Here is a 16365-nt window from a genome sequence, read left to right on the forward strand (position 1 = left end):
ATCCGCCCGCGTCTGACTCAAGCCGGGAGAGGAATATCCCCTCGCTCGCTCCAGCCCAGCCCTCTTCCTCCTCCTCCCCCCGTGCGGCCCGCTCGGAGGAACCAGCGCGCAGCGGAGGGAGTCGCCCGCCCCCCCCCCGCTGCCTTCCCCAGAGGCTGGGGTTTCTTTCCGCGCCGGCTTCCCTGCCCCCACCTCTCGGCCCCGAGTCCAGGAATCGCCCGCCGTGGGGAGGGGCCGCGGAGGGGCGGGGCGGATGTCACCCCATGGGAAGCGGGCAGGCAGCCAAGCGCAGGGGCAGCCGAGGCCGCCGCGGAGCACGCTGCGCGCACCTGACCCGCTAGGCTGTGCGCCGCGGGTCCCTGGCTCCCTTGGAGCTGCGCTCCCGGGGCGCAGTCTGCGTGCCGGCGGACACCCACTTGTGCACCCCCCCCAGGGCGCCCCAGTGCCCCCACCCCCTGTCCCGGCCCACACTTGGGCTGATCAAGCGCAGAAAGAGGCCGGGCGCGGTGCCCTGCGTTTCCTCCCTCCTCTGCCCCCACTGGAGCAGAGGCGCCCCGTCCCCTCCCCTTGGGCTGCAGCGTTACACAACCGCGGCAGCGGCGCTTGCCCTGCGGCAGCGCGGGGCGTGACACTTCACCTGGCCCGGGCTTGGGCCGCAGCGCTCCTGACTGCGAGCCCTTCTGCCCCGGCCGGGGACAGAGACCCCCGAGCGCACCGCGGGTCCCCGGGGGTCGGGGTTGGCCATCTCCTCCTGCCGGGGACTTCGGGCGGCGCAGTGTGTGGTCTGCACCCCGGCAGGAGGGAAAAGAGAGACTTAGAAAAACTGCCCTTCATGCTGACGTCTTAGCGTTCATTCACTCGACAAGCGTGGCTTGAGCCCCCTACTCTGTGCCCGGCTTTTGGGCTTAGATACGCTGTTAGATACTAGATACCCTGTAGGTGAATCGAGCACAGATGCTGCTCTTGAATTCACGGGAACCTCTGAGAAGGGCTTACCCTGGGAAATGAGGGGAAGGCATTACTGGAAAAATTATATGGGTGCTGCTGGCGGAGAGAGGGGAAAAGAAAAGATAGAAAGTGTGGGCTTAAAAAAATTTTTTTATTATTAAAAAAAAAATCTTTTAAAAAATCTAATGTGAACCACAATGTCTGGGCAGAGGAGGAGAGGGGAGACGTTAACCCATCGCCCGGAGCCTGGGGCAGAAGGGCCTCCTCCAAGCGGCCCCAGATCTCTGCAATCTTACTGAGGCCGCCCGAGGCCCCCACCTACTCCCCGGAAAAGTCCGGCCTCTGTGACCTTCTAACTCTGCCTGGAGCAGGGAAAACAGCTGAAACTCCAAGCCCGCTCGCTCTGTGAGCAGCGCTGATGCTGTCAGAGGAGGGAGCCAGTGGAAATTCATGACTAAAATAAGGCCTGGCTGGGGATTTCACTGACCTCTGTGCTGCCCTGCCCTGTAAGTTCGGGGAGTTGAGAGATGACTGTGAGCCTTTCCCACCGCGCCTCGGGTCAGTCACCCCGCCGCCGAATGACCTGGCTGTGGGAAGGATTGAAAAAAACCAACAACAACAAAAAAACGGGGTCAGTGCTGGGACCTGGTGAAGATCAGCCTCGGGTGCAGTGGAGGGGGCGGGTGGGGTGGGCCCAGTCTTCATAGGCAGTGTCCTTGACAACCTAGACATCTGGGATTCACACGTTGACCAAGCTGGGAGTGGATTTCCTTCTGGTCGCTTTGGAGAGCTCCCACTTCCTGTTTGTGTTTCACAAGCGTCAAACTCATTAGCAAGTGTGAGAAGCGCCTCCTTTTCTAAGTGCTGACTGGCGTGACCTCGCCTGGGGGCTCAGCATCCCTCTGTCCGGGAACGTACTTTTGCTGGCTTGTGTTATCAGCCAGCTCTCTGGAGGTGATGCGGCTTCCTGCGAGGAAGGGGGCAAGCAGGACCACAGGCCGGAGGGGACAGGAGTCGGTGCTGGGTTGGAGCTTTCAGTCGGGGGTGACCTGCTCCCTTGTGAGAATTTAATAGGGGTGGGTGAAGAGTTGTCACGATTGCGTCTGAGCCACAGTTGCACCAGGAAATAAGTACCGGGGAAGGATGGAACACATGTCCCCCCAGCGGTCACTCTCCCCCAGCGCCCCCCAACCAGGAGTGAACCCAAACGGTTCCGATTCCATGGCTCAGAGCTCAGTATCGTTCCTAGAATGCTTTGAAGTTATCTATACTTTTTGCCCTTACCTGACCTACAGTGGGAAATAACAAAATGGATCATTTCCTACGTTTTGTTTGTTCCAAATGTACTCTCAAGCATCAAGGATTATCCCCACCTTACCAAAGTGCTACGGTACCCAGGTTATATTACTTTTAATGTTTCTCTTCTCTCAAAGCTTATGATTATTTTTTATTGAATTATAAGAATTCCTTCTCATGCATCTTTTCATCGTGAAGAATCTTAATATTTCAGGATGTCATCTTTTGTAGATGGTTGGTTTAGTGCTTACTAGTTTTTAGACTGAATGTAAAAACATTGTACATGTTCATTTACTTCTCACCACCACCTCATTGGGCAGTCATTAGCTCATTTCTATGTTTATTTAACACATTTATTGAGAACCACAATGTGCTGGGCACTGAACTAAGTCCAGGAATATATAATGTGTCCTCTTGAGGAAATTGAGGCTCAGGGAGGTTATATTACCTGCCTCAGGTTATATAGCCTGAGATTAGATCTGGAGTTGAACCCCTGGTTTGTTGGACTCCAAAGCTTGAGCTCTTAATCGCTATACTCGAGGCTGCCTGGTAGGGTTCTTTGGGCTGTGCACTGCTCAACTCCAGGGGGAGCCATTCACATTTCTGTCTGTGTGAAAGCATCCCCTGGAGTGTCGCAGGGCAGCACTGGGCAGCTGCACTGGGCGATCCTGAGAGTTTGTAGCCCCCGCCTCTCTTTTCTTTCTTCTCGGTGTACAGAGAGCATACTTTTGGACAAGTCAGGACAAGATTTTTCTTTACTAGTGAGGCTCAGCATTTTGGTGATCTGATGCTGTGTGTTGGAAATAGTTAGGCAGGTCCTTCCTAGCAGGAAATTAGAGCCCACAGACCCCTGCATATATCCACACATACATACATCATCACTTTTTGCAAGTTGATGAAGTCTCACAATTTTTTTTCTACCACAGTTCACAGTCAGAAATACATTTTACATCATGACTCAACATGTACAAACATTCACACACACTCCCAGAAGTATACTGAAACACCGGGCAGCCAAGGCTTGGTTGGGATCACTACCAATATTTGCGACCACTATTCTCTTTCCCATACTCTGAGCAGCCATTGCTCACTGAAAGAAAAATTTAAACCATTTGGGGAAAAGCCAGCCTAATGGATTTCAGACAAAAAAGTTACAAAATAATTTCCCTTTGATATATTCATTCTAACATTTTCTAGTCTTGTCTAGTAAATTTTAAAGAGTACTTTGGTCTTTAGTTACTAAATTGAGTTTTCGATTCACCAGTACATCCTGATCAACAGTTTGGAAACAAACTCTGCAGAAGAGAGAGTGCTGACAGTTTGGCTTGTCCCGACCAGAAAGACATCAGTGGCATCTCCACACTTGCGGATCTTCCAGATCACTTATAGAAATGTTAAATAAAGCTGCTGATGCTGGATGAGTTCAATGGTGTATTCAAATGAATGAGTTCAAATAGTGTATCCTTTCAGGACATCCTTGTTTCATGTTCAATTGTAGGAGTAAAATATTCAAAGTTGTGTTGACATGCATCATGTTGTGTTGGTGAGCTGTAGTTCCTTCATCCAGTTGAGGAAGTTTTCTGCTATTGTTAGTTTGCTCAGAGAGTTTATCATAATAGGATGTTGAATTTGTCAGACACTTTTTCTGCATCCAACAAAACAGTCATGTGGCTTTTCTCTTTCATTCTGTTAATATCATGAATTACAATTTTAGTGTTCAGTCAACCTTGAATTTCTGAGGTAAGCCTATCTTGATCAATGTGTTATCCTTATTTTTATTGTTAGATTTAATTAGCTAATAATAGATATTAAGGATTTTCATGTCTATGATTGTGAAGGGTAACTACCTGTAGTTTTTCTTTTTTTTGGTGATCTTTGTCAGGTTTTAGCATCAAAGTAATGCTAGTCTCATAAAACAATTTGGGAAATATTCTGTCTCTTTTCTGAAAGATGTTAAGTGGGGTTGGTACTACTTCTTTCTTAAATAGTAGGAGAAGCTCATTGGGCCTAGAGGTTTTTTGTGGGCACAATGCTTTAACCATGAATACATTTTAATAGATTTCAGACTATTTAAAATTTTTATTTCTTCTTTTATCAGCTTTGGTAATTTTTTTTCATGAAATTTGTCTATTTCCTTTAAAGTTGTCAGTATATTGGATAGTGTTATCCTTTTAATGTTTATGTAATCTATAGTGACGAATCTTTTTTACTTCCTTTAAAGTATTTGTTGTTTCTCTCTTTTTTTCTTGATCATCTTACCAAGAGACTTATCAATTATATTAATTTTTGCAATTATCCAGAATTTTGAATTTATTGATTTACTCTGCTGTCTGTTCATCTTCTATTTTATCAATTTCCTCTTGTTTTTCTTATTCCTTTTCTTTTGGTTATTTTATATTTAACTTGTTCTACTTTTTCTAGTTTCTTTTAGATGTAAAATATTATCATTGATCTTAAACCTCTCTTCTTATTATAAATATCCAAAGCTAGAAAATTTCCTCTAAGCCCTGCTTTCCCAGCATTCCATAGTGTTTAGTATTTGTATTTTCCTTATCATTCAGGTCAAAATATGTTGTATTAGTCTTTGTGACTTTTATTTGATTCACAGGTTATTTAGAAGGGTATTGTTTAATTCCCAAATATTTGTAAATTTTCCAGATAACTTTTTCTTTTAAAATAACTAGAGAGCCACAGGAAGTTATGAAAATAATATAGAGAAGTTGCATGTATCCTTCACCCAATTTCCCTCAATGTTAACATCTTACATGACTATAACACAATATTGAAACAAGGAAATTAACATATATACAAACTACAGAGAGTTTTCAGTTTTTACCAGTTTTCCATGCACTTACTTGTGTGTGTGTGTGTGTGTGTGTGTGTGTGTGTGTGTAATAGAGTTCTATGCAATTTTATCACATGCGTCGGTTAGTATAACAGCCACCTCATCAAGATGCAAAACTGTCGTATCACTACAAAGTCCCCAGCTGCTGCCACTTTATTATCAGGCCTGTTCCCTTCTCTTCTTCCATTCCTAATGTCTGGCAAACACTAGAAAGTTCTCTATCTGTAATATCATGTTAAGAATGTTATAAAAATGGAGTCCTGTGGTATATAACTGAGATTGAATTTTTTTCTGCTCAGCCTAAGTCTCTTGAGATCCATCCAAGAGGTCATGTGTATCAATATTAAGTCTCTTTAAAAAAAATTATTTTTTTGTCATTTACTTATTTGGCTGTGCCGAGTCTTAGCTGTGGCATGTGGGATGTTTTCGTTACTGCACATGGACTCTAGTTCCCTGACCAGGAATGGAACCCGGGCCCCCTCCTTGAGAGCACAGAGTCTTAGGCATTGAACCACCAAGGAACTCCCACTAGTAAGTTTTCTTGTTATTGATGAGTAATATTCCATGCTGTAGATGTGCCACAATTTATTTAATTATTCATCCACTCAAGGACATTTGAGTTCCATTTTTTCTGCTATTAGAAGTAAACCTACCGTGAACCTTTTTCTACATGTTTTTGGGTAGACAAAAAAAAGCTTTCTTCTCTGGGATAAATGCCCAGGAGTATAATTCCTCATATAGTAATGTACATTTGGTTTTTAAGAAAATGACAAACTACTAGCCAGAGTAGCTGTACCATTTTACTTTCCCAGTTGCAATGTTTGAGAGATCTAGTTTCTCTGTGTCCCAGCCAGTATTTGGTCTTGTCACAATTGTTTTTTTTTAACTTGTTGTTCAGTCATTCAGTCATGTCCAACTTTTTGTGACCCCATTAACTGCAGCACACCAAGTTTCCGGGTCCTTCACTATCTCCTGGAGTTTGCTCAAACTCGATGTCCATTGAGTCAATGATGCCATCCAACCATCTCATCCTCTGTTGCCCCCTTCTCTTCCTGCCCTCAGCCTTTCCCACCATCAGAGTCTTTTCCTGTGAGTTGGCTCTTCATATCAGCTTCAAAATCAGTCCTTCCAACGGTAAAGAATCTGCCTGCAATGCAGGAGACCAGGGTTCCATCCCTGGGTTGGGAAGATCCTCTGGAGAAGGGAATGGCATCCCACTCCATCCTTGCCTGGAGAATCCCATGAACAGTATAGCCTGGTAGGCTACAGTCCACGAGGCTGCAGAGAGTCAGACACGACTGAGCAACTCACATTTTAAATTTTAGCCTTTCCAACTAGGTGTGTAATACCAGGTATCCTTTTATATTGGTTTCTAATTTATTAGTTTTGGGTCAGAAGGTATACTCAATTTGATTTTAATTCTTTGACATTTATTAAGCTATCTCTTATTGCTGAGCATATAGTCTAGCTTGATGAATGTTTCCTGTGGGTTTGAAAATATTATGTATACTGTAGTTGTTGGGTGCAATATTTTATCAAGGCCTTTGGGTCAAGTTGGTTGATAGTGTTTTCAAATTAAGGGCTTCCCTGGTGGCTCAGATGGTGAAGAGTCTGCTTGTGATGCAGGAGACCTGGATTTGATCCCTGGGGTGGGAAGATCCCCTGGAAAAGGAAATGGCAACCCACTCCAGTACTCTTGCCTGGAAAATCCCATGGACTGAGGAGCCTGGCAGGCTACAGTCCATGGAGTTGCAAAGATATCTCTATGCTGATTTTTTGGTCCAAAATAGAAGTGTTAAAATCTCTCCAACTATAATTGTAGATTTGTCCATTTCTGTCAACTTCTGCTTTATACGTCTTGGAACTTTCTTCATAGTTGCCTGCACATTTTAGATTGATATGTCTTCTTGATAATTTTATTGTCTCATTAAAAATTCCCCTTTCTCTACAGTAATACTCTTTTTTAAATATTTATTTATTCATGGCTACGTTGGGTCTTAGCTGCAGCATGTGAGCTTTTTTATTGTGGTACATGGCCTTCTCTCTAGTTGTGGTGCTTAGGTTCAGGAGTCGCAGCTCTCAAGCTTGGTTGCTCTATGGCATGTGGGATCTTAGTTCTCAATCAAGGATGAAACTCACATCCGCGGCTTTCCCAGGTGGATTCTTAACTGTTGGACCACCAGGAAAGTCGCTTCAGTAATATTCTTGCCCTGAAGTATGTTTTTCTGGTATTAATATAGGTTTACTTTTTTTTATATTTAGTGTTTGCATGATGTATGTTCTTTCTCCCCTTACGCTTTCAACAAGACTATTTATTTTTGGCTGCTTTGGGTCTTTGCTGCTTCATGCTGGCTTTCTCTCTTTGCAGTGAAAGGGGCTACTCTTTGTTGCTGTCACAGGCTTCTCGCTGTGGTGGCGTCTCATGTTGTGGGGCACAGGTTCCAGGCGCGTGGGCTTCAGTAGTTGCATCACGGGAGCTCAGTAGTTTTGGCACATGGGCTTTAGTTCCCCACAGCATGTGGGATCTTCCCGGACCAGGGTTCGAACCCGTGTCCCCTGCATTGGGGCAGGCAGATTCTTCTCCACTGCACCACCAGGGAAGTTCAACCTGTGTCTTTATAATTGAACTGTATGTTTGTAAACAGCCTATTGTTGGATTTTGCTTTTATATTAATTTAACAATCTGCCTTTTGATTGGAGCATTTGATATATTTATATTTGAGATAATTATTAATATGGTTGGGTTTAAATCCCCCATCTTGGTATTTATTTTCTGCTTGTTTCATTTATGCTTTGTTTCTATTCTGATTTTCCTGCCTCCTTTGGATGTGTTGACTTTTTTTAATCATTCTGTCTTATTTCCTGTGTTTAAGTACACTTCTTTATGGTATATTCTAGTGGCTATTGTTGAGCAATAGTTCTTAAATTTTACCTGTATTAGAAACAGCTGGAGGTCTTATTAAAACACAGATTTCTGGGCCATACCCACAGTTTCTTATTCAGTAGGTCTGTGATAGAGCTCAAAAGTTTGCATGTCTGATAAGTTCTCAGATGCTGAAGATGGAAATTTCAGCTCTAAAGGTTATGCTCTGTATCTTTAAGTTATCACAGCCTACCTTCAAATAATATACTACAGAGTACTTCTATACAACTTGATGGCTGTGTAAAAACCTTACAACAATTCACTTCTTTTTATACTTCCTCTTGGCCTTTATGCTATTGTTATTTTACATTTTACCTTTAATATGCTATAAATTTAAAATGTTGGTGTTTGTTTAATTTTTGGCCATGATTGTGGTACGTGGTCTCTTAGCTCTCCGGCCAGGGATCGAACCCTGTGCCCCCAACAATGGAGGTACAGTCTTCACCACTGAATTGCCAGGGAAGTCCCTGTTGTTACTTGCTTTAAACAGTCAGTTGTGTCCAACTGTTTGTGACCTCATGGACTGTAGCCTACCAGGCTCCTCTGTCCATGGAATTCTTCAGGCAAGAATGCTGGAGTGGGTAGCCGTTCCCTTCTCCAAAGGATCTTCCTGACCCAGGGATCGAACCTGGGTCTCCCTCACTGCAGGCAGATTCTTTACCATCTGAGCCACCAGGGGAGCCCCAAACAGTCAGCAGTCCTCTAAAATATTCTCCATACACAGACAGACAGACAAAGATGAAAGCATGTTACTTTGAAAAGGTCTTTGACATTTACCCATGTACTTATCCTTTTTGATACTCTTCACTTCTTCCTGCAGATACGAATTTCCTTCTGGTTTCCTTTCTGTTCATTCTGAAAAGCAAATGTTAGCTTTTCTCGTAGTGTTGGTCTGCTGGAGATGAATTCTCCCAAATTTTCTGTCTGAAAATGACTTATTTCATTTTTGAAGTATATTTGAAATATATTTTCACTGGATATGGAATTTGACAGTGTTATTCTTTTAGCATTTTAAAGAGGTTCTATTTTCTTCTGGCCTCCATTGATTCTACTCAAGAGTCACCTGTTATTTATATCTTTAGCCTAAAATTTATGTCTTCTGTTCCCCTCTGGCTGCTTTTCAGATTTCACTTGCTGTTGCTTTTCAACAGTCTGGCTAGATTTATTTAGGTGTGGTTTTCTCTATATTTATTCTACTTGGGGTGTGCTGAGTTTCTTGGTTCTGTGACTTGATATTTTTCACCAGTTTGGGTAAGTGTTAGCCAATAAAGTTTCAATGATTTCTGCCACGTTGTCCCTCTTCTCTTATTTCTTTTCACTACTTACATATATGTTGAATTGTTGGAAAATTGCCGAAACATTATCAGATGCTCAGTTTCCTCTGCTGTTGAGTCAGCAACTAAGCTTACATAATGAATTTATTTGTGATATTATGTCTTTCATTTCTAGCATTTCTGTGTGGTTCTTTTTTTCTGATTTCCATTACTCTGATGAAATTCTCCTTCTCTTCCTGGATGTTGCCTTCCTTTCCATGAGATCTTCTGATAGTTGTATATCATAGGAATTTTGTGCTGTAATACTAGTTTGATCATTTCAACCTCTGAGCTGTCCCTGGATCTCTTTCTATTGTTTCTCTTCTATGTTAACCTTGAGATGCATTTTCTTATTTTCCCATAGATCTTGAGTTTCTTATAGCATGTTGAATATTTATAGGAAAAAAAAAGTACAAAGTAAGTAAAGTGAGTATGTGTGCACATGTGTGCTGAGTCATGTTCAACTCTGTGACCCCATGCATTGTCATCCACCAGGCTTCTCTGTCCATGTAATTCTCCAGGCAAGAATACTGGGGCAAGTTGCCAATTCCTTCTCCAGGGGATCTTCCCAACCAAGGGATTGAACCTGCATCTTTGGAGTCTCTTTCATTGTCAGGCAGATTCTGTGCCACCTGGGAAACCTCAAAGTAAGTAGTATTAACCTCCCAAAACAATTCTTTTCTATTATGAGAGGCTGAGTCAGTGTGACCTGTACTTGATCGGGATCTGGGCTTAATTGTAGCTTTACTTTGATTCACTTCACTACCACTTTCAAGTGTTTTGAGGGTGAGATAGGACTTTCCCTTCATCAGGGCCTGAGATCTGAGTACTGACAAGACTCTTGAGACCTGCCTATTCTTCAAAACCAAGCTAGGAGATTTCAGACTTGTGGGAAGTCACTCTTTGCTTTATTGCCCAACTGCTAGCTTCTTGATTTCTCTTTGACTTTTGCCTCCTGCTTTCTGCACCCCTAAAGTCTTCCAGAGTTTTTGCTCCCTGTAGGTCTTAGCAGCTCCCTAGTTTCTATGAAAGCCCCAATGCCTGAGGGGTTCCTCCTCAGCCTTGCTTCCCTGGCACCAGCTCCGGTGAACCACTTCTATCCCCGTGTGGTGTCTCCTGGGCCGGGTGATAAGCAGGTGTACATTAGTTTTGTGGCTACAGCTGCTCAGTCCACGCGCAGCCATGGCCAGTTTCATGACGCTTCAGCTGAATTCTCCTTATCTCCACCGGTCACAAACTCTTTTTCCTTCTGCCATTTCACCGGAGGCCAAAATGGCCCTGAGCCGCTTCTCTCCTGCGCAGAGCTTGTCCTTTTGAGTTTAGTTCATTTAGGTTAATTGGTGGCCTCAATTCTCTGATGGGTTTTAAAAATTGATGATTATTTTGGGCTTTCCTGGTTTGTTTTGATTGTTAGGGTGAGAATGACAGTCTCTTGTAAGCCTACACATCTGGTCTATAAGCACAAATCCCCCAGATAACTGCCTCTTTTTTTCCCCCAAAGTGTGAGGATTTTTTGTTTTATTTGTGTAGTTATTTCACTTCATGGGGTCGCAGCTGTGACACGCAGGATCTCCACTGAGTCCTGCAGAATCTTTTCCTGCTGCACACAGACTCTGTGTGTGGCCTGCGAGCTCAGTAGTTGTGGTGCTTGTGCTTAGTTGCTCTGTGCGTGTGGGATCTCAGTTCCCCAGTCAGGGATTGAATCCATCCCCTGCATAGCAAAGCTGATTCTTAGCCACTGGACTACCAAGTAAGTCCTGAGAACTGCCTCTTACTAGAGATGAAAAGGTGTGTAGGGATCAGAAGGCAGAAACCAATTGGTAGTTACCAAAGATTTGAAAGACAAAGCCATTACAGGCAGTTGACAAAATAAAGGATAGTAAAGGTTTGTCTTGTAGTCTGTCAAGCAGGCGCTAGTGTGCTAATCACACACAGAGAGAGAAAGAGAGTTGAAGAGGTGCTTTGGGCACCCAGCAAGTGACATTTATTTTGGAGAAAGGACTTGCACCAAAGTGTGCCGTTTTCTTCTTTTAGAGAATATCCCTCTCCCTCGTATGTCTCTTAGGGCAGTGATTTTCACATTTTACTCAGCATACAAATCTCCTGGACATCTTGTTACAATTCAGATTCTCTCCTACTGGGTCAGGGGTTAGGCTTGAGTTTCTGCATTTCTAATGAAGCTCCTGGATCATACTCATGATATGTGAGTAGCAAGGTCTTCCTGGTGGCTCAGGAGTAAAGATCTGCCTGCTAATTCAGGAGATGTGGGTTTGCTCCCTGGGTTGGGAAGATCCTCTGGAAAAGGGAATGACAACCCACATCAGCATTCTTGCCTGGGAAATCCCATGGACAGAGAAGCCTGGAGAGCCACAGTCCATAGGGTTGCAAAAGAGTCGGACACGACTTCGTGACTAAACAAGAGAATGTACACCTTCGTTTTTGGTTTGGTGTTAAAAATGGATCTTAGAGTCATGCAAGGTATAGAGAAAAGTGTTATTTTAGTATTCAGGAAATGTGTGAGAGGCAGCTTGTAATTCATCAAAGTGGCTTCTTTGGTGGAGGTTTAAGTTTTCCTTGAAGTGGGCAGCTGCCATGCTGGAAGCTAGGGTCAGAGGCAGTTCATTGCCGTGAGGAACCACACTTTTTACAGCTCTGCTCTCAGACCTGTGTAAGTCCCTGGAGCACCCCCTCCACAGCGAGGGAAGGATGGGGAGAGGATGTGGGGAGAGGGTTTGGGTAGCATTAGGGAGTCCAGCCAAGTTTGGCTATCTGAGTAGTTCCAGCAATGACAATAGCAGACCCTGGTTATAAATTAGCATCTGAATCCCACCACCCTTTCCAATGACCAGGGTTTTTTGTTTGTACCAGAAGAGACTTACCAATTGAAACTTTATGGCTCTGATTTTAGCTATCAATCCTACATTATATAGAGAATGCATTCATGCATCAACAGGAGAGAGACATTTTCCTCTCATTTTCTGTGTTTAGTTCAGTGCAGCACTGATATCAAAGATGATTAGGGTCCGGACCATCTTGTTAGTAAGAAAACGTGGAGAAATCTAGAAAATAATTGCAAACCAGCTGAAGAAAAAGATACAATTAATAAAATTTTACCACTCATAGACGTGCAGAGGGAGGTAGTTTGAGGTTTGAATGTGTGTGTGTGTGTGTGTGTGTGTGTGTGTGTTACTTGCTCAGTCATGTGTGACTCTTTGTGACCCCATGAACTTTTCTGTCCATGGGATTTCCCAGGCAAGAATACTGGAGTGGGTAGACATTCCCTTCTCCAGGGGATCTTCCTGACCCAGGGATCAAACCCAGGTCTCGTGCATGGCAGGCAGATGCTTTACCACCTAAGATACTAGGGAAGCCACTAATTAAAGAAAATTTAAGGGACTGCAGTATTTATTTAACAAAAACATTTGCAGTCAGCTCTGTATCTGTGGGTTTCACATCTGCAGATTCAACACATCCCTCAAAATTCCAGAAAGTTCCAAAAAGCAAAACTTGAATTTGCCTCTAACTGGCAACTATTTACATAGCATTTACATTGTGTTCGGTGTCATAAGTAATCTGCAGATGATTTAAAATTGACAAGAGGAGGTGCTTAGGTTATATACAAATTGTGGCTCAGCTGGTAAAGAATCTGCCTGCAACGCAGGAGACCTGGGTTCTATCCCTGGGTTGGGAAGATCCCATGGAGAAGGGAAAGGCTACCCACTCCAGTATTCTGGCCTGGAGAATTCCTTGGGATTGCAAGGAGTTGGACGCGACTGAGCGACTTTCACTTTCACTCACACTATTTTATATAAGGGACTTGAGGTTCCTCAGATTTTGTTATTCGTCTGGGTGGGAGGTGTCCTAGAGCAAGTCCCTGGTAGATTCTGAGGGAAGATTGTACTGAGAGTTTTCCACGTACCAGACACATGCTTTGTGAACAAAACTGTCATGATTAGATTCAAGAAGCTTACAGTTCTCCTTTGAAGGATATGAGAAACTTGAACTAGGTCAGGTGAATATTGCATGCATTTCCTTTGGACAACTGTTCAATGGGTAGACAGAATTACTCAAAATGATCATGCTTTTTTTCCCCTACAAACAAGTCCATCTGAAGTGGAAAATAATTTATTGTCTTAAGTACTTAAATCAAGTTTCTTCAGACCTCACTCATACTGTTTGTTTTCTTGAGTAGTACCCTTTCTCTTTTACCACGACAGGGACAGGTTTGTGACTGACCAGTGGTCTCCAAGAGTAAGGCTTTCTTTAAACAGGGATTGATAAATAAAGTTATGAGGCCCAAGAAAACTGGGTAGTATTGTTAGAGGTTAGCCAGTCCTTTGGTGCAGTGAGACTGACACGGATGTGATAGACTTGTGTGACTTACTTACTTAAAGTTTCAGTTTGCTCATCTGTAAAGTGGGGTAGTGATAATAGCTACCTCAGAGTCATTCTGAGGATCAAACTAGATAATGTGTTTAAAATACTGATGACAGTGCCTGGCGCATAGTAATGACTCTATTAATATTTGTTGGTACTATTTATTTTTCTTAGTAGAGTGCCAGTAGGTTGTTCAGTGGCAAAGAATCTGCCTGCCAGTTCGGGAGACACAGGAGATGTGGATTTGATTCCTGGGTTGGTAAGGTCTCTGGAGGAGCAACTATCATCCCATTCCAGTATTCCTGCCTGGAGAATTCCATGGACAGAGGAGCCTGGTGGGCTGCAGTCCATGGGGTTGCAAAGAGTTGGACACGACTGAGCACACTTGCACAATGGCATAGCATATCTAGGCATTTTGTCACATAGATATAATTCAGACACTAGTAGTACAGTCATTTTCTCTGAAAAATGTCCTGAAGGTGACCTCAGATTCTAAGACTGGGTGTATGTTCTATACAAACTGTTGGTTGCTCTTTGGACCGGCAAGCCAGGAAGCAATTTTAGAGCCCTTAGCTTTTCACCCAGAAAATGGTAACGTTGACTTATGTCACCCTTCCCCAGTATGGTGATGTTTTCTAGAATAACCCAACAGGTGTTTTTTGCTTTTTTAAATAAGTAGATAAAATCTTAAGTTTCAGCTTTTAAAATATATTAAAAGATAAGTAGATTCTGAGGAATATGAATTCATGTTTATAAGAATTGTGATGACTAGAAAAAAAATGAGACTCATTTGAAATTACCTTCCTTTAGAATCTAAGAAAAGTTATAGTATAGAAATTTTTAGAATTAACCTGCATAAATTCATCCCACAAAGACTCATGCAGTTCTATGGAGGTGTTCAGAGTTTGTGGTTTTGTCTACATGGTGCTGAAAATTTTGAACAATTCAAACAATTATCCAGTATTTTTTTAGATAAAATAAAAGTTGTTTGACAGATAAGCCTGGTTAGTTTAGACATCTGATCTGGTGGCCAGCTGTGCAAATGGACTTTGCCTGAATATATCTTTCAATAAAATTTAGCAGTAATAGGAACTTGTGATAAGAGTAACAAAGAAAAGTAGACAAGCATGTTTAATAAAGTTCCACATCACAATGGCTTAAAAAATAGAGTATGAAACTCTAGCCAACTGACACTTTAAAAATCATCCCATAACCATTCAGATTATAAAGTGTACTTAACTCTTGATTACATACAGGAGATCATGTATTCATTCATTCAACAAAGATTTATTGAATACTGTATTGGTCTCCTTGGGCTGCCATGATATAGTACTATAGATTGGGTGACTTATACAAGAGAAATTTATTTTGGAGGTTGGAAGTCCAAGATCAGGGACCCTGCATGAATTCCCTTCCTGGCTTTCAGATAGGTGCCTTCTTAATGTGTCTTCACATGGCAGAGAGATAAAGAGAAAGAGTGTGTCAGTTCTCTGATATCTCTTCTTAGAAGGGCACTAATCCCATCATGAAGGCCCCACCCTCATGACATCATCTGAACACTACCTTCCAAAGTCCCACCTCTAAATACTATCACCATGAGGGTGCAGCATCAACATATGAATTTGGGAGGGACACAGTTTAGCTCATAGCAAGTACTTTCCTGTGTTTGGTACTGGAAATGTAAATATAATCTCTGTCCTTCTGGAGGGAGGATATAGACTATAAATGAGTAAACAAAGTCAATTAATTTCTGAATGTGGTGACTGCCATGAAGGAAGTGGACAAGGTACCTAGAAAAATAATGAGGCAAGAGATGAGGAGGCCACTGGCTTTTCTCAAGATGGAATGTTCAGGCTGACACTTGAGGAATGAGAGGGAGCCACCATCAGAGACTAGCCAGGAGAAGGCCATTCGACAGAAGGGACTGCAAGGACCTGAGATGAGAAGGGACTTGCTATATTCTAGGACCAGTTACACAACCACTGTGCTTTGATGGTCATGATAGAAGGATGAGCTACATAAGAGGTTGAATTGGCAGCCAAGGGCTGGATTATCTGTAGTTTATTTCATATTAATACCTAGCTGTTTTTGGTACCTTGGCACTTGTTATGAGTTAAACTCAATAATATACATTTTGTAGAATATTTGTTGATAAATCAGCTCCCTTCATTCACTTTACCTAGAAGGATACCCTTTAAAATCAAACCAAACACTATGGTTCCTGAAAAACATGCAAAGATAAAATGCAAAAACAGCATACAAGGTTGATAGCTTCTGATCTCTATTGTTTGCAGTTTGGAGGGTTAGATGTAGTGGGGTTGCCTTTTTCGTCAACAATTCAACCAGGTGATTATATAAGTATTGAATGTGTTACTAGCATCTTAAGTGCTAGTTGAAAAGTTTAGTCACCAAGGGAAAATGTATATTATTCATTGAAAGAATCTCGTCTCATGAAAGGCAAATACTGAAAAGAGAAGGAATATTTGAAAATGTATGAGGGGCATGATAAAGTGATCATTTCATGAAGCAGCACAGGAATAGCACCCATTAACACCAATGAGTCAGATTAAGTCATTAGAAACACAGTGGTTCTTTCCATTTTCTAGACCTGGAGTGTGAAACTCCTAATGGGACTTTCAGCAAACTCAAGTTCTTGCCCAGGG

At 42.6% G+C, this 16365-nt stretch overlaps 1 long non-coding RNA gene across 3 annotated transcripts in view; it reads left to right on the forward strand.

Moving 5' to 3' along the window:
• Nucleotides 1-16365, forward strand: part of LOC110151446 (uncharacterized) — a 176858-nt gene that overhangs the window by 36793 nt on the left and 123700 nt on the right. The window lies entirely within an intron of this gene.

This window comes from Odocoileus virginianus, chromosome 26 (assembly GCF_023699985.2).
Source record: "Odocoileus virginianus isolate 20LAN1187 ecotype Illinois chromosome 26, Ovbor_1.2, whole genome shotgun sequence".
NCBI classification, from domain to species: Eukaryota; Metazoa; Chordata; class Mammalia; order Artiodactyla; family Cervidae; genus Odocoileus; species Odocoileus virginianus.